We start from the raw sequence: 8,909 nt of genomic DNA, 5'->3' as shown, positions 1-8,909 counted from the left end.
AGAGAGTAAAATCCCATGAGTGGAGGAGCTGCCTGGTCAGCCTCAGTAAGACACTGAGATCCCTTATAAGAGCCTCCAAAGCTAGCTATGAAAACAAAATTGCCACTGATTTTAAGGGCAACCACAAAGCATTCTATAGCTATGTCAAGAATCTCAATGGCAACACCCATATCTGCTCTGAGTTACAGCACAACGGCACGAAAATTACAGAATCAACTGATATTGGCAACATCCTGGCAGATAGGTTCAGTGCTAACTTTACCCCCCTCTCACCCCCTAAAGGGCCCATATCTGTACAGGAAGAATACAGAGTCCCTGTAATCACATCTATGCAGGTAAAAGCTGCACTCTAAAACCAAAACCAAAACCAAAAACACAGCATCCATGGGACTGGACAACATCCCAGGCTGTGTTTTACACAAACTTCAGAACCAACTGGCTCCCAACCTAAGCACCATGTTCAATCGGATTCACTTCAGAAGCTCGAATTACCAAAATCTCGAACTGCAAATAACCAAAACCAAAAGATCGAGTTTTGTAAACTCGAACTTCTGAAGTGAAACCAACAAATAAAAAAAAAAAAACACAAACCTGTGCCCCCCACACCCCCCCTACTTAAATATACCAACTCCAAGATCGCACTACAGTAGGGAGATGGGAAATCTCCCGTCTTGCGCTGTATGCGGAAGCGCAAAACAGGAGATTTCTCATTTCCTGTCAACACCGCAAAACAAAAAAACATTACGTACACACAGAGCGTACAACAATACTTGCCTCTGTGTGCACGTAACATATTAAGGTAATGAAACTCTTACTTTTGAACACTACACATATTCGATTTACTGAAATCTCGATCATATGGTCTCGACCATATGAAATTAAGATTTCAGTCATTCGATTATGTGAAGTGTTTCCGTTCAATCATAGTCTCACGTCAGGCTTTGCGCCCACTGAATGGCACACAGAAACAGTTATCCCACTCCACAAAGGGGGAGCCACCACTGATCCTGGGAACTATCGCCCTATTAGCCTGACGAGCCAGGTCTGCAAGGCTATGAAACGTATCATCACGGAACTCATAAACAAAGATACTGGTAACCTCCAAACTCTGGACCCCACCCAGTTCTGGTTTGTGAAAGGCAGATCATGCATTCTGCACCTGATGCTCTAGAATGACCATCTCAAAAAAATCCAGCTTTACTCTGTAACATATCGCCTACTCCAAGGAGATCTCTGCCTAACATATAAAGCTATGTTAAACCCAGAGCTGTTGGACATGCTACACCTTAGGAAATCACAATCCCTCCAAGCTACACGCTCTAGGGACCTAAACCTTGTCACCACAATAAACAGGACATGCTGGAGGGATAGATTCCTGTCCCAGAGACTTCCTATACTCTGGAACAAGCTACCCATCTATGTCAAGCAAAGTTCCTCATTAGCACTCTTCAAGAAAAATCTTGATGAGTGGATAGGAAATAGGAAACACACCCTGGGGATCACTTCTGTGGCTCTGCTCGACAGAGGCACAGGAAATTATCTTTCTTGGGTGGCATAAGCCAGGGAACCTTGTTGGCTAGGCTTACTTGGGCCCTTAGGACAATAGCCTACTACCTACCTATGAACCTATCTTGTTTGTCTTTTAACTTAATTTCTAAAATGTGTCAGGAAGATGGTAAAATAAAAACATTTGAAACACTTCTGATGCCGTGCAGTGTGCCAACCCCCCATACATTCTCTGCTGCTTACATATATCAACTCTGACATCACACTATAGGGGGGAAGAGCAAAAACCAGTTCTTGCAGTACCACAATCTCACACAACAAGCTACCTGCTTTTTTAATATTTCTAAAAAGCGGGTAGCAAATGCAGTAGCCATTTAATTTCTAGAACTTCTATGATTAATTTTTCGGTCATTACCATTTTTTTTCTTCATTCGGGATTCTAAAAGAATCATAAGTATACAAACACATACTAATATGCTTGCATACATGCATATATATATATATATATATATATATATATATATATATATATATATATACACACACACACACACACACACACACACACACATATATGCTGTAAAGAAACATTTATCTATATATCTATATTTTATACATATATATATATATATATATATATACATACATACATACACACACATGCACGCATACATGTAAATTTCAATAAACAGCACATACTAGAAATAATCTTTTTTGTTTAGTATAACTATGTACACGGGCGCACACACACACACACGCTCACACACAAACACACACACATACACATACACAAAATGGAGGTGTCCCTTTGGATTTGAGTGCAACTTATTTACAATGAAAAAATAAAATTTGGAGTTCATTTCCAACTTAATGTCAATATATTTGTAGTCATTACCTAGTGCGATGTACTGTAAAGATCTTGTGCTATATTATTAGAGACATTGAATGAAGTAGCAATACTGCTAACAAATGCTACCTACTATGAATACATTTTTGGGTTAGTCGCTAAACTGTTTGATTAATTTCTGACTTATTGGGAGCATAAAAATGTAATTTTGATGAAGTAATTGTATTGTAAGCCATGCTAACTACTGTGAAACAGTTGTTGAGTTAGTCGCTGAATTGATAGTCATTTACAGGCCAATTCTTGCACACACTACTTATCTACACATAACCTAGCCTAAAAATGGTGTGATGTATAAGAACTGGCTGTTGGTAACACTATTACAAAGGTTTGCTAATGAATTACTGTGTGACATATAGGGCTGGTTGTCGCAAACACTACTTTATTGATTAGCTGCTATATTACTTAGATCTAAGGGAAAAAACATCCTAACATATGTTTTGCCAAGCATTACCCTCAAAACAGTTTCCACCACTTCAATCAAAAGCATGCTCGCCAAACTAAAAACCTCATCAACAGCAGCCGACCTACTCCCCAGCTATTTCTTGAAACTCACAGAAGATGCTATTGCTATCCCAATCTCTACTCTCATAAACAGATCAATTGTTGAAAACTATATGCCCAAACTCTGGAAAATATCCTATTTTACACCCATACATAAAGGTGGGACCTCCACTGAACTTAATAACTACAGACCCATTGCTTTACTCTCCCCCCTGGCCAAAATCCTAGAAAAATGCATCCATACCCAGATGTTAAAATATCTCCTGGACAGCAACATCCTTTCACCTACTCAGCATGGTTTCAGACCTGCCCATAGTTCCCCTTTAACCCTCCCCTGCTTCACAGACACAGTAAACCATCTCAAAAATGAAGGCCTGCAGGTGTCAACTCTTTTTTTGGATATGGTTAAAGCATTTGACACAGTCTCGCACCAAATCTTGCTAAACAAACTTAACCAGTATCACCTATCAAATTCCACTCTTACCTGGTTTGAAAGCTACTTAACTGACAGGTACCAAGCTGTGAAATGGGAAAATTCTCTCTCCTCAGCTGCCCATAAATATAGGAGTCCCACAGGGTTCTGTCTTAGGACCACTACTATTCACAATCTTCACAAATGACCTCCATACCTCCACACAGCATGCATCTATCATTCAGTATGCAGATGACACTACCTTAATCTGTGCTGCACAAAACATTCCCACCCTCCTGCAAACAACTCAATTAGCATTCTCTGACATTGAAAACTACCTAACCAAAGCCCAACTTATCCTCAATCCAAATAAAACTCAGCTTATGATTATAACCAGTTCTAACAAAAAGACTGATAACAGTCAATTCACTATCTACGCCACAAATGCTACTCCAATCGCTCCAGTGGCACAGGCTAAGCTATTGAGAATAACCATGGACTCCTACCTAAAATGTGATAGTCATGTCAACTTAACTATTAAAAAAGTACATGCCAAACTGGGATCACTCTACCGTATCAAACCATTTCTAACCAACAACACAAGATCAGCCATTGCTCGCTCCCAACTTCTATCCCATCTCCCATTCTGACTAATCTCAACAAAACTGAACTAAGCAAAATGAAAGCCTGCTATAACAGAATTGCCCGCTTTGCTGCAAATTGCTCATATAGAACTCATCACTGTACAGCTTTGAGACAGCTCCACTGGCTTGAACTGCCCAACCTCCTAACCTACAATCAGCTCTGCCTCTGTCATTCTATCTATTACCTCCCCAATAAGTGTCTTGCCCTCAAAAACCTAGTACAACATCACTCAGCAAAAAGGCCTCTTAGATCATCAAGTAAGTTACTACTAGAAGTCACTAACAGCTACAATAGGTTTGGAGATACACTATATAGTAGTTCAGTGGCTAAAAAATGGAACTGTCCCCACTAGCATTCAGAATACATCATCCAAAGCCTCCTTTAAAGACCTCATCAGGCAGCATCTCAAGCAAATTTGGCAGTGCCATGACTGCTTCCCAGGCTAGTGAAAGCGGATAAGGTACACATAATAAACCTAGAGTACTTGATTAAGATTGAAAACTATTCTCACAAACACTGGCTAATCTACAATGTATGTACTGCACTTGTGTACTATGTATGTATTCTACCTATGTTCCAAATTTCAGCTGTACACCACAAATCTATTAAGTACCTTTATTTTTAAATATTTTTTGTTTGTTCTCTCCACTGTAACTGTTGATGTGCTGCATACCACTGTAAAAACATGTCTTTTGTAATTTGTGTGTATACTGATCATGTCTAAATGTATCTGTAATTTTTCTATGTGGAGCTTTTTTTCCCGGGCCTCTGCTGAAAAAGGGCCTTTTCAGCTCAGTCAGACACCCCTGGTTAACAAATGTAAAATAAAAATAAATGAAATAAATAAAAATAAAATAAACCTGCATTGCTAGGAAGAGACCATCTGTTTGAAGACCTAAGCAGGAAATTAACTTACTAGCCTTCCACAGTGGAAATCAAATAAGGTTATTATCTCTACAAGCTGCTGTAAACCAAATGTAAAATTAATTAAGCAAGCCCTGGGTCCATAGTACTGCAAGGTGTCCCCCAGTAACTCAGTAAGGTAGCCTCTATTCATCTAAAGGTGGCTAAAGTCTAACATAGTGCCTATCAAACAATATAACCAGGTGGCTACCAATAAGGAGTCATCTCCATTCCCTACCTTAAATCAACAAACAAAAAAGGGTAGCGCTACGTGCAAACTGGTGAATTTTTAGCATATAGTTTAAAAACGCTAAAGCAACAAACAAGTGCAATTAAAATACACAGCACAGTCTACACTGTACTTACAGGCTGCGTGAATCTTGTGATCAGACTTAGCCCCACTCCACTCGCTCTCGCTCAGCTTGGGCTCGCTCCATGTCCCACCCTGCCCCCAAATCTCACCCTCCCCACTACTGTTAAATTTATACTATCATAGCCACTCCCCCTCCTTTGTCCCAATCAGTATCTCTCACTCCACCCCTTCTTTCCTCCCACTCAGCATCTCTCATCACCAAAGGATTCCCCCCACCTCTTTCCTCATACTCAATATCTCTCACCACCAAAGAGTCCTCCCACTCTGCCACCCTTTTTTCCTTCCTTCTTGCCATATCCAGGTAACGTCAAGCCCTAAAATGGTTAGAACTCTTGATACACTAGCATGTAAGCATATGCTGTCAGTCTCTCTGCTGTCTATATTACCTATCCTTTATCTTCTTACTACCTATGAAGGCCAATACTACCTCGGATTCCACTACCCAAATCATCACACTATTACCCCTGACTTCTCAAATAAGACATCTTATTTAGCTATCCCCCACACACCTAATCTCACATCCCCTTTAAATTACTACTCAGTTAAAACCCTAAACTCCAACTCCAAAGACAAACACTATCTAAAGCTTATACATAAAATTCTAAAGCTCATAATCAGACTTTGCTACAACCTCATAGTTGACGGGGACATACATCCCAACCCTGACCCTTCTTCTCCTAGTGCCACTAACTCCTACAACAACACTCCCACCATCACTCTGCTACTTTATAGAACCACTAACTCTCTTCTGACCTTTCACCTAAACATTAGGAGCATAAACAATAAATTACATAACCTACACCCCCTATTATCAGTCCATTCCCCAGATATAATGTGTCTCACAGAAACCTGGCTAAACCTACTACTGCTGATAATGAGATATTACCACCAGGATATAACATTCAGTGATTAGACAGCACTACTATAAAAGGAGGGGGAATAGCAGTTCTTTAGAAAAACACACTAAGTGTTACTAGGGATTCCATACAGCCACCCCCATTTAATAATGCTGAAATCCTTATAGCTAAACTTCGAATTAACCACAACAAATGCATAAATATTCTGTGTCTGTATTCCCCCAGATAACAACATAAGCACCCTAGAAGATATCCTCCAATGGTTATCCACTACCCACCCCCAAGAAACCATTGTTCTTGGTGACTTCAACATCGATCAGTCCACTTGCTCAGCTGAATCCCCTGTCACCCATATAAATCTCTTCGAGTTCAGTCAAATAATAACCGCTCCTACTAGGATCAGCAAACCCAACAATAGAGAAAGTATTCTTGATTGGATTCTTATCAATAGTCATCCCCATTTGTATAAATCTGGAACCCTCCCCGATGACCTAAGTGATCACTCTCTAACTTACATTATTAAGCATAAGGGTGAGAACTCTCATCAGCCCACATATAAAACAGTCAGAAATACCAAGAACTTCAATCCTGTAAATTTCCAAAATGAACTTAACTCAGTCAGCTGGTCAATCCTAAAACATATACCACTGGAAGAGGCAGTAGCATATTTTAATACTAAATTCCTAAACATCCTTGACTCTCATGCCCCATCACATAATATTAAAACTAAAACAAATACAGCGCCATTGCTCACAAATGAAACCAAACTAAAAATCAAACTTAGAAATAAGGCCTGAGCCAACTGGTGAGCAACTAAAGCCCCTCTCAACCAACTAAAATACCATCAACTTAGGAATTATACAAAAAAATCCATTCAGCAAGACAAAACAAACTACTACCAAAACCTGCAGCATAAACACCAAAACAATCTCCAAAAGTTCTGGGCAGGTATAAACCAGCTTCTTCATCCAGGAGAATCTACCACTCCAACCCCAATAGACTACACCCAAAAAACCCTGAGACCATTGCTAGTGCCTTTAATAATTTCTTCACTGAAACAATCCAGTCTCTCACTAACCAACTCACTCCCATACACTCTAACTCCACCACTAATACACCCATTACTAACTCCACCACTAACACACCCACTACTCATCTCCCCTTTAACTTCCAACCTGTGTCTACCACTCTAATCTGATCACTAATCAAAAAATTGAAGCCCACCACCCTATCTGCTGACCTTCCCCCAGCAGAGTTCTCAAACACTGCTGCTGATGCCATAGCATTTCCCATATCTATCCTGATTAATAGGTCCTTAACAGTCGGTACTATCCCCCATCTGGAAAATATCCCATGTTATCCCACTCCACAAAGGTGGAAGTTCAACAGAATTATCCAATTATAGACTCATTGCCATTCTTTCACCATTCGCCAAAATAATGGAAAAGTGCGTCCACAAACAAATTATGCACCACCTCATTCAGAACCAAATACTGGCTGTCTCTCAGCATGGCTTTAGGCCACATCATAGCACCACCTCCACTCTCCTTTCCTTCACCGATGCCATATATCTAAACAGAAATAATAATATGATATCATCAGCCCTCTTCTTAGACCTCTCAAAGGCCATTGCTGTGGTCAACCACCAGTTACTCATCCACTCTCTGAAATCTATTTCCCTGGACAACCATACTATACAGTTGTTTCAATCCTATCTGAGTGGTAGACTACAAGCTGTATTATGGCAGGGCAAACTATCCACCCTGTTATCTCTCACTCTTGGAGTTCCTCAGGGCTCTATTTTAGGTCCTCTACTCTTTTCTGTCTTTATCAATAACCTACACACTGCCATCCCAGATGCAACCTGCATCCAATACGCAGATGACTCCACTCTAATCTGCTCAGCCTCCTCCCCAACAGCCCTGCAAACCTTAACCCAGAATACATTTAACACAGTTGAAAATTGGCTCTCTAATCACCATCTTCTGTTGAATCCCACCAAGACCAAATTGTTACTCTTTACCCCCAAGTGTAGGTCCACCCCACTTTCCTTTACTAGAACATCAAACAATGGTGCCTCTATTTCTCCAGATAGCCACACTAAGCTCTTAGGGGTAATAGTTGATAATAATCTCAAATTCGATCTGCACATCAACAAGACTAGCAAAACTGTCAATAAGAAGCTCGGCTCATTATATAGAAATAAACCTTTTCAAACCCCAATAGCTAGGATCACAATCGCCCACTCTCATCTTCTCTCTACCCTTCTATATGCTTCCCCTATACTCTGTAACCTAAACAAATCAGAGCGTACAAAACTCTTTCACTGTTACCACCATATTGCCAGATTCACCACCGGATCCACATATAGGACACATCACTGCCAAAACCTCAATCTCCTAGGGCGGCTAGAACTGCCAAGCTTACTTCAGTTCAGTCAGCTAATAGTAGCATATAATATTCTCAACCATCCCAAAAACACCCTCACACTTAAAATTATCATAAAACCATATAGTAACTCCAGACCATTAATCTCATCCAACAAGCTGTTACTTCAAACACTCAAAGCTAATAACTCAGCTGGAGACTCCCTGTTTGCCAACTCTGTTGGCAAAGCTTGGAACTTACTTCCACCGGACATTACCCTGGAACCCTCTCTAAGTCTCTTTAAAAAAGGCCTCAAACAGTATTTTAAAATGCACTGGCTCTGTTCATGTACCAACCCCGATTAATCTCCATAACTACTCCCTAACTTAAAAGTACTGTATTAGCTTCTTGTCCACAAATGCTTGCAATGACATTCTT

The sequence above is a fragment of the Protopterus annectens genome, chromosome 14.part0 (assembly GCF_019279795.1).
Source record: "Protopterus annectens isolate FY-2018-M chromosome 14.part0, PAN1.0, whole genome shotgun sequence".
Taxonomy (NCBI): Eukaryota; Metazoa; Chordata; order Ceratodontiformes; family Protopteridae; genus Protopterus; species Protopterus annectens.
Note: the sequence above shows the minus strand (reverse complement) of the source record.